The sequence below is a fragment of the Hyperoodon ampullatus genome (assembly GCF_949752795.1).
Source record: "Hyperoodon ampullatus genome assembly, chromosome: 16".
NCBI lineage: Eukaryota > Metazoa > Chordata > Mammalia > Artiodactyla > Ziphiidae > Hyperoodon > Hyperoodon ampullatus.
Window position 1 is genome coordinate 29,192,514 of NC_136929.1, and position 9,697 is coordinate 29,202,210.

Sequence of the window (9,697 nt, forward strand, 5' to 3'; positions counted from 1 at the left end):
GTTAACGTCTAACAGTTACTAACAATCTTCATATAGTAGACATGTGTTAGTCATTCTTGTACAAACTAGGCGTTGTTAGAGCATTAAACAGTGCTTGCTCATCCTGAGTATAATGACACATGCAACCAACAAATGGTAACAGAATGAAATCAAGATAAGTAAAAGGCCTATGATGCCATTCAATTGAGGAAAGAAGAAAAGCTGGGGATGGATATTGTTGTTGGGATTAATCTGTGGCTTAATTTATAAATTTTCCAAATTCTGAGTGAGTTAATTAAATTTCCATTCATTTTCGATTCTCAGTTCTGCCACTAAGATAAAGAGAATAAAGAAACAGCTACAAAAATTTTGGTTAAAACTGATTACTTCTTAGATACCTGTCCATTCTCCCACTAAATGTACATTACTTCTTTAAAAAATAAATTTAAAGGGGTGGGATAGGGAGGGTGGGAGGGAGGGAGACACAAGAGGGAAGAGATATGGGGATATATGTATATGTATAGGTGACTCACTTTGTTATAAAGCAGAAACTAACACAAAAATTTTTTTAATTAAAAAAATAAAAAATAAATTTAAAACAAACTTAACCACACCAAAGCATGCCAGAAATAGTGTACAATCATATACTAATAATATCTTTTCTCTGTTTATGTCACCACAGAATGGCCTCCTGTGACCATCCAACCTAGTATGTTTTCCCTGATGGTCTTCATCACTGTACCATTAATTTTCTCCACTGCACTTATAATAATTGCTAACTATTTGTTTGCTTACTTGTTTATTGTCTGTCTTCCCAATGGACTGAAAAGCAGAAAACCATAAATGTTTTCATCACCAAATATAACCAGCTCCTGCTCAGATACCTGGTATTCCAAAAGGTGCCCCCCAAATATTATTTAATTGATGTGAATAAGTGAATGTGTTTTATAGTCTACCAAGATTACTTAGGAACAAAGGTTTCCAATTAGAACGTAGGTTTAGAATATAGGTTTCCAATTATATAAGCTTACATCTTATTAAAAATAATAATGGTATCATCTAAAAATGATTGTATTTTTTAGTCTGTTGATACAGTTAATTATACTGATTGACTTTAGAATAGTGAACCAGCTTTGCAATAACAGAATAAACGGCTCTTCGTCAGGATACACTATCCTTTTTATATACTGCTGCATTCTCTTTGCAAATATTTTGTGGAGGATTTTTACATCCATGTTCATGAGGGAGAGTCTGCAGTTTTTCTTATTACGGCTTGTCTGGTAATGCCGGCCATAAAATGAGTTGAGAAGTGCCCCCCTCTTCTATGTTTATGTAGGATTAGTATTATTTCTTCCTTAAATGATCATCTCAAGAGATACAGGAAAGTCATTTAAGAAAATTCAACAGTGATCCATGATAAAAACTCTCAGCAAACTCGGAAAAGAAGGGAACTTCCTTAACCTGATAAAAAAGCATCTACCAAAACCCTACACCTAACATATCTAATGATCAAAAATAAAATGTTTTCCCTCTAAGTTCCAGAATAAGACAAAGATGTCCTCTCTCTCTCCATCCTACTCAATTTTGTATTAAAGGTCCTAACTAGTTCAACAAGAAAAATAAATAAAAGGCATACAGATTGAAAAGGGAAAAATAAAAGTCTAATCACAGAGAATATGACTGTCTGTATAGAAAATCCCAAAGCATCTACCAAAAAAAGCCACTAGAGTGAGTGAATTTAGCACAGCAGCAGTACAAAGTTAACACGTAAAAATAAATTATACTTCTATACATAGCAATGGACAACCAGAAAATGAAATTTTAAAACACCATCATTTACAATAGCACCAAAAATCATTAAATACTTAGGTATAAACAAACAAAAAAATGTGCAAGATCGACATGCTAAAACGACAGACCACTGTTGAAAGAAATCAAAGACCCAGGTAAATGATGAGCGGTACCATCTTCATGGATTGCAAGACTCGATATTGTTATGATATTAATTTCCCCCCAAATATATCTATAGACCTAGTCAACAAAATCATACCAAAATTTTTTGTGTAAGTTGACAAGCTGATTCTAAAATTTATATCGATAGGCAAAGAAACTAAAATAGCCTAAACAATTTTGAAAAGGAATGACGTTTGAGAATTCATACTATTTAATTTCAAGACCACAGTAATAAAACTACAGTAATCAAAACAAACACATAGATCAATAGAATAGAACAGAGCCCAGATATATGATAAATTGATTTTTAACTAAAGTTATAAAAAAATCTGGAATTAGGTCTGAGAGAAATATGCTTCCTTCCTAGGGCACTAAATCAGAAGTCGTAAATACTGACTTCTTCAGAAGGAAAATTTTTTTCTTTACAAATCCGTCAAAATGTTTTAGGCAAAAAATGAACAACAAATGTCAAAGAGGGTAAAACGAAAGAAAATTAATATTGATAGGAAATGCCACCTTAATAATAACATGAAAGATATATGCTGTGTTCCAAGCTTTGTTCATTACTAAATTACTAGATTACTAAAGAGACAAGAATTGAGACAGTAATAATCATTTCAATAGCATGTAATAAACCTGAATAAAAAAATAGTTTGCTGACAACATTAAAATAAAGCACTTCTATCTGCTTTCTTTATATAAGGAATTTTCTACAAGCTTTCAAAACCCAAAACCAATGAAGTCCAGGATGAATCATTATTCCTTGGTGATGAGAAGGAAGATTATTGGGGGGGGGGAGGGGAGAAGTATGATAAACTAAGAGGGCAGTAAAAAGTAAACTTGCTGTTGAGAATGAAAAACAGGAGAAGACAAAACACACCTGAGCAAATAAAAAGTTTATACCTGGTAGCACTTATTGTCCTTTTGATCGAGTGGCTGCGAGATGTTACCTCTTCCTTCCCCATCCCGAACCTCCAACACCCAAACGAACTTAAAGGGTTGTAGCTGGCAAAGGATGACGTGGGAATTGAGCTTTCCTATGGTATAAAAGCAACTAAATTCCACTTTTAAGAAACTGAAAGAGAAAGGGGGCGTGGCGGAGAAGAGAAGTGACTTGATCGGGCGAGAGAAGATGACTGGAAGATGATTTCATGGTGCAAGTGGCGGATGAGTTTACAAGGACTGGGTGGGAGACTTTACAAAGCTTGGAGTCAGGTACTGCAGGCAAATTAGTCACCTAGAAGGTATAGGACTGGGACAATCATGGATTCGGCACTAGCAGGAGGCAAAACGAAGAGGGAAGAGGAACAGGAATACAGGGTGAACGTCCCTCAAAACCTCTGACCCAAAAAAACCAGGAAACGCTGATGACGGGGAATGGGACCAGAGACAGCTGGGAGCATCTCCAGGACCCAGGTGGAAGGGAAGCGGCCGCAAACAGAGCACGCCCGTCTGAAGCTGAGCAAGAGGGACCCTCACGGAGTTAAATCCCAGACTCCTGGGGAGTGCAGGGGTGTAGGCGGCCAGGGTCCCAAACGACAAGACACCTCACTCACCTGGTTGGTGACCTGAAAACGAAACAGAGAACACCATTTAGCGACAAACTGCCCGGGACTAGAGGCGGCAGCCCGGTGCCCTCCGCCCCTGCCCGCGGCCTCAGGCCAAGACCCGAGCCACGCTCACCTCGGGATTGGCCTCCAGCGGCAACCAGCGTTGACTCTCCATGACCACTCCGCCCAGCCCCTCTCCGGCTCTGACAGCCGCCGCCGCTTCCGCCCCCTTGCTCCTGACCTGGACCCGTCCAACCCTGCGCCCCGTGGGAGGGGTGCCGAGAGACGAAGAAAAGTCTAACAACACCCTAGCTCCTTTATCGCTCCCTACAGAACCACAAGTCAAGCTTTCCACTTTAAATTAAGATACAATCGGAGAGGAAAAGAATAGGAGCAAGCTTCCTATTGCAGAAGGGAAAAGAATCTCAGCTCTCTCCCCTCGCGCTTGGACTCTTCCGAGCCGACCGGACTGCTCCCGTGCCACGCATGCGCCAAGCGCGGGTCTGGGACCGCGTGCTCTCCGGCGCCCTCCCAGGCCTGTAGCGTCAGCCGGAGACGCTAGGGGGCGCGCCGCTGAGTCCTGTTCGTCGAGGGAGGGACCTGGGCGCTGCCAGTCAGGAGGCCCCGCACCCAGAGGACGTCAGTCGTGCTCAGAAGCTCCTTTGCCAGGGTACAGAAGTGATATGTTGGCCTTGTCTGCTGTTACAGAGTGGGGAACATTTCTATATACCTACACAGTTCCGTTTGAGAAAAAATGTCAAGTACCTATTATGAATCAGACGCTGTAACTAAGTGTTGGGTACACAAAGCTAAGCTTACAGTAGGGTAGAAGAGGTGGACAAAAGAACGAAGAATCACAATGAAGTGTGATATATGTGTGATAGTGGTAGCATGAGGTTGGTGAAACTACACAAAAGGGCAGCTAACGGGGAAAGGGACTGTCCAGAAGGCTTCCTGGAGGAGGTGGACAGCTGGAGTGAGCCCTTAAAAAAGTCGATGGTAGCCAGTCAGAGAGGAGGGTGCTCGGAAGAAGGGACAGTGTGCACTGTGGCTGCAGAGCCTGCAAGACTGAAGGGCAGTGGTTAGAGACAGTTTTGGAGACATAGGCAGGGACTAACCGGTCAAGACATCTGGGCTTCTTCCTGAAAACAGCAGGGAACCGCTGAAGGATTTTAAGGAGGATTTTCATCTCTCTTTTCCATCAGGCTGTGAATTCCATAAGGCCTGCAGCAATGTCATTTTTGAATTCCTCACATTGTTCTCCCCAAAGCCTAACCCAGTGCCTGATACATAGTAGATGCTCAATAAATATTTGAGGAGTGAATGGAATAATCAGATATGCATAAACCCCATTTTCAATAATGTGGAAAATTTGCCAGAGTGAAATGATGAGAGACTTAATTAAGGCAGTAGCGGTGACGGAGGGGCAGGCATGGATTAAAGAGATACTGTTTGAAGCGTGTGTCCTACTGCTGAGCCCGCACTGTCAATGACGACTGCAGAGATCTGACCTGGGGTAGAGTGCGTGTTACTGCTGCACCCAAGAGAGGGAATGCAGGGAGAGGAGCAGTCAGGGAGTGAGGAAAAGATAATTACACTGAGCTTGCCTTTCTTGGGGAACTTCCAACTCTCCCACTCACATTCTTCTGGCCACTATTCAACTTCCAAGGAATTTCCAAGACTCCCCATTCTCCTTATCTATCTGAGAGATTGTTGCAATACCACCCAACTGTGAGGTGGTACATCTGAAATCTCCAGCTCATCATGGGCAGCCATAGTTGCATAATCACTTCAGTTGCACAGCCAGGCTCTTAGTGGCATGCCAGGGGCTGTTTTACAAATGACTTACTGTCAGAAGAATGATGTTGGTCCAGAACCTTGAGGTCCTGCACTGTGACTCTCCTGTTAGGGCTTCCCTAGGACTCCACACAGCGTGGACCTCTCTAGCACCATTGGATCTGCTGAGATATAGGGCCAAACAGAAGGCAGCTGGCATTCCAGCATGGACTTGCTGCAGAGGACTCCCTTGCTCAGGGATCTACTCAAACTGGCAGCCATCCGTATCACCCAATAAACGTGTTGCACCTGTATTCCCAAATGTGATGTGTGCTGCATCCAAAAGCCAGAAACCCACCAAGTTCTCTGCCTCTTCCCTGTTAATAGGAATCGCAGGGTACAATAGCTTATCCTTCACCTTAGAGAGGTTGTCCCATTGTGGGCTAGACCTTTGGACCCATAAAAGCCTTATGAGGGACTTCCCTGGTGGTGCAGTGGTTAAGAATCTGCCTGCCAATGCAGGGGACACGGGTTCAATCCCTGGTCCGGGAAGATCCCACATGCTGCAGAGCAGCTAAGCCCGTGCGCCACAACTACTGAGCCTGCACGCCACAACTACTGAAGCCCGTGTGCCTAGAGCCTGTGCTCCGCAACAAGAGAAGCCACCACAATGAGAAGCCCACTCACCACAACTAGAGGAAGCCCACGCACAGCAATGAAGACCCAAATGCAGCCTAAATAAATAAATAAATAACTTAAAGAAAAAAAACTTTATGAATGTAGTAGCCTCTCAGCCTCTGGCATGCATAGACCCACCATGGTATTGAGTCCAGTACTTCTTAAACTTGAATGTACATACAAATACCTAGGGAATCTGAAATGCAGATTTTGATTCAAAAAGTCTAAGATGGGGCCCAAGATTCTGCATTATTGGCCCCCATTGTTTTTGTTTTGTTTTGTTTTTTAATTTTTTAATTGAAGTAGAGTTGATTTACAATGTTGTTTCTGGTGTGCAACAAAATGATTCAGTTATACATATGTATAAGGTCCCTATGTTTTAATTCTTCCTTTATCTATACCCTTTGCCATATAACACTGAAGTTTTTTCCACTAGAGGCAAAGTAGTGTCAATCCTCATTATTCATAGGTTCTGTGTTTTGAATTTATCTACTTGCTAACATTTATTTGTAACCCCCAAATCAGTACCCATGTCACTTTCAAGGTCATTCACAGATATGCTCAGAGTGGCAAAAAAATTGAGTTCCCAGCTGAGGTCAAGCAAGTCTGTGCTCTGCCTTCTTGTTCAAGGTCTCGTATTGGAAATGTGTCCTTTTTGCAGTCTATTTAGTGCCACATTTTTAAGGCATTTTTGTGTTTTTTGTTGATGATTTCACTGTATAAAATGGCCCCAAGCATTGTGTTCATGTGCTGTTTTGTGTTCCCACACACAGGAAGACTGTGGTGTGCCTTACGGAGAAAATACATGTATTAGATAAGTTCCTTCAGGCATGAGTTACAGTGCTGTTAGCCCTGGGATCAGTGTTAACGAATCAACAATATAGATTAAATGTGGGGACTTTCAACAAAAATACACATAAAAAATGTGTTGATTTGTTGATTAAAATGTGACCAGAGGCTCACAGGAACCTAACCTGTTTCCACTAGGAGCAATGGTTCAGTATTTACTAACTCAGCATTCATGGTAACTTTATAATGAGACTGTATATTTACCCACTCCTTGACATTGAGTTCAGCCATGTGATTTGTTTTGGTCAATGAAATGGGGCAGAAATAATTGGATGCCAGTTCGAAATCCAGGCCTGAATAAGCTTCTGCTTGCTGTTTGTACTTGTGTCATCACCTGGAAAATAATGAGCTTGGGCCAGCCTGCTGGTTCCAGGAAGAGAGTAAGGACACCTGGAGCATAGCAGAAACACCTCAGCTGAGCCCAGCCTCCACTGGCCAACTCACTGCTAACCCCCAAGACATGTAAGCTAAATAAATGTTTGTTTGTAGTATGACATTGGGAATTTGTGGGGGTCAGGGCTTTTTTACACAGCAACACCTAATTGCTATATCTACCAAAAATTTTCATACTCAGATTCAAAGGAGTCATCAGATAATTGAGACAGCTGCCCCAAATTCTAATAACCAAATAAAAACATGAAGTTGTACCTCCAAAAAATGTTATTTCCTACATGACTAAACTCATAGTTTCATTTTTTTCAGCAACTGTTGCAAATTCAGCAGCTTCTATTCAAACAATCTGGGAAGTTTTTGACAAACTGATGTTTGATGTCTTAACAAAAGTATTTGAGACTCAAAAACTGCTGTCTCATTTTTATAACTTTCTTTCTTATATTCTGAGGGATCTGGCAACTTCTCCAAACTTGAACTGAAATAAGCAACACTTTTGTTTTATCTACTCAAGTCTATCCACCTTTTTAGGAATTGTAATTTGGTTGATTTGTAAGAAAACGTGGAATTTTGGTTGTTCCTCCCATAACCCATATTTGCCTTACTGATCTAAGTTTACAACCCACTGTTCTCTTTCCATGCCTGGTTCCATTCCTGGTAACTTTTTTTATGCCAAATCACAGCATAATCTTTTTTTAAAATTAGTTTCTGCTTTATAACAAAGTGAATCAGTCATACATATACATCTGTTCCCACATCCCTTCCCTCTTGCGTCTCTCTCCCTCCCACCCTCCCTATCCCACCCCTCTTTTTTTTTAAAGGAACATTTATCTATCTATCTCTCTCTCTATCTATTTATTTATTTATTTATTTTGGCTGCGTTGGGTCTTCGTTGTTGTGTGCAGACTTTCTCTAGTTGCGGCGAGCAGGGGCTACTCTTCGTTGCGATGCGCAGGCTTCTCATGGCGGTGGCTTCTCTTGTTGCCGACCACGGGCTCTAGGTGCGCAGGCTTCAGCAGTTGTGGCACGTGGGCTCAGTAGTTGTGTCTCGCGGGCTCTAGAGCGCAGGCTCAGTAGTTGTGGTGGACGGGCTTAGCTGCTCCTCGACAGCATAATCTTTTTAAAGACATTTCACATGGCATTGAAACATAGTATGTACACAGCCAGCAATACCCGTGATTCAATAGAAGTGTTGAACAGCTGTAACCAAGTTCATGTACACACCTGCAAAAACAACTGAGTCACACCTGCTGCCTGCCTACCCGCCACTGTAAGCCGCCATCTGATGCAATGTGCAGTATGATTTCTGAGGAGTCAAATGCGAAAAAAAATGCATCTAACAATTGATGAAATTCGGTATTTGTACATCTGACTTAATCAAATAACGTTGTCATTGCTGTCATAACCAGCTCAGGGAATGTTCTAGAATGAGGCCTCACCTGGCTTTCCTTAGGGCTATGGGGGGGCGGGGGGCGGGTCAATTTCGCTACACACCTGTAACTCATTCATGGCACACCACCATGATTACTGTCTTATATTACTTATCTAATAGGAATACGTCCAACTGTCTTCATGCTGTATCTGCCTTTAGCCTTTGTTGCATTGCCAAATAACCATCCTAAAACACAGCCTTTTTGCAATACTTAAGAACATATCGGGACTTCCCTGGTGGCGCAGTGGTTAAGAATCTGCCTGCCAATGCAGAGGACAAGGGTTCGATCCCTGGTCGGGGAAGATCCCACATGCCTTGGAGCAACTAAGCCCACAAGCCACAACTACGGAAGCCCGCGAGCCTAGAGCCCGTGCTCTGCAACAAGAGAAGCCACCGCAGTGAGAAGTCCGCACATCGCAGCAAAGAGGAGCCCCCACTAACAGCAACTAGAGACAGCCCGCGTGCGGCAACAAAGACCCAACACAGCCAAAAATAAATAAATAAATAAATAAATAAATATTAACTTTAAAAAAAAAGGACACATCAAAACTTAACACAGTTTGGTCTCATCTGTCCGCAGGATGGATGAAAAATTGTCCGCACCTGATCAGAAATCACGACTAACATAATATTGTTGTGTTTCTATAAGCCAGGCCCTTAATCTATTTAGGTCTCATTTTTAAAATGAGACTCTATAAGTTCCCCTTAAGCCAAAAGTTAAAAAGTATGTCATGCAGCTTTCAGGTGAATGTGTGACTCAGCCAGGTGAGCTGAAAGAAGAATGTGGGACAGTGACAATATGGAACATATAAAACCTATCTAAATGCATTGCCATTCAGTTTCTGATAGAGTTTGTCTTACTAGCTTTGTTTTGTTTCAAATATGTAGGTCCGTCAAATTTGGCCCCAAATCTAACAATCTGTGGTGCGTGCTCTGCTTTAAGCTCTAAAACCTCTATGATTCTAGCATCAGTGATCATGCTTATTCTCCGTTCTGCATCGTTGCTCAGGCTGCCCGTGGATTTCCACCACTATCCACTTCCCCCAACACCCCTGCAACACACACAATCACACACACACTCATCCACATT

At 42.1% G+C, this 9,697-nt stretch overlaps 1 protein-coding gene across 1 annotated transcript in view; it reads right to left on the minus strand.

Annotated features, from left to right (window-relative positions):
• Positions 1 to 2,917, minus strand: part of UCHL3 (ubiquitin C-terminal hydrolase L3) — a 42,146-nt gene extending 39,229 nt beyond the window's left edge. Inside the window, exon 1 of the mRNA XM_079721848.1 lies at positions 2,836 to 2,917. The gene's annotated coding sequence lies outside the window, so the exon portion shown is untranslated. The remainder of the gene's footprint in view (positions 1 to 2,835) is intronic.
• Between the last annotated feature and the right edge of the window lie 6,780 nt (positions 2,918 to 9,697).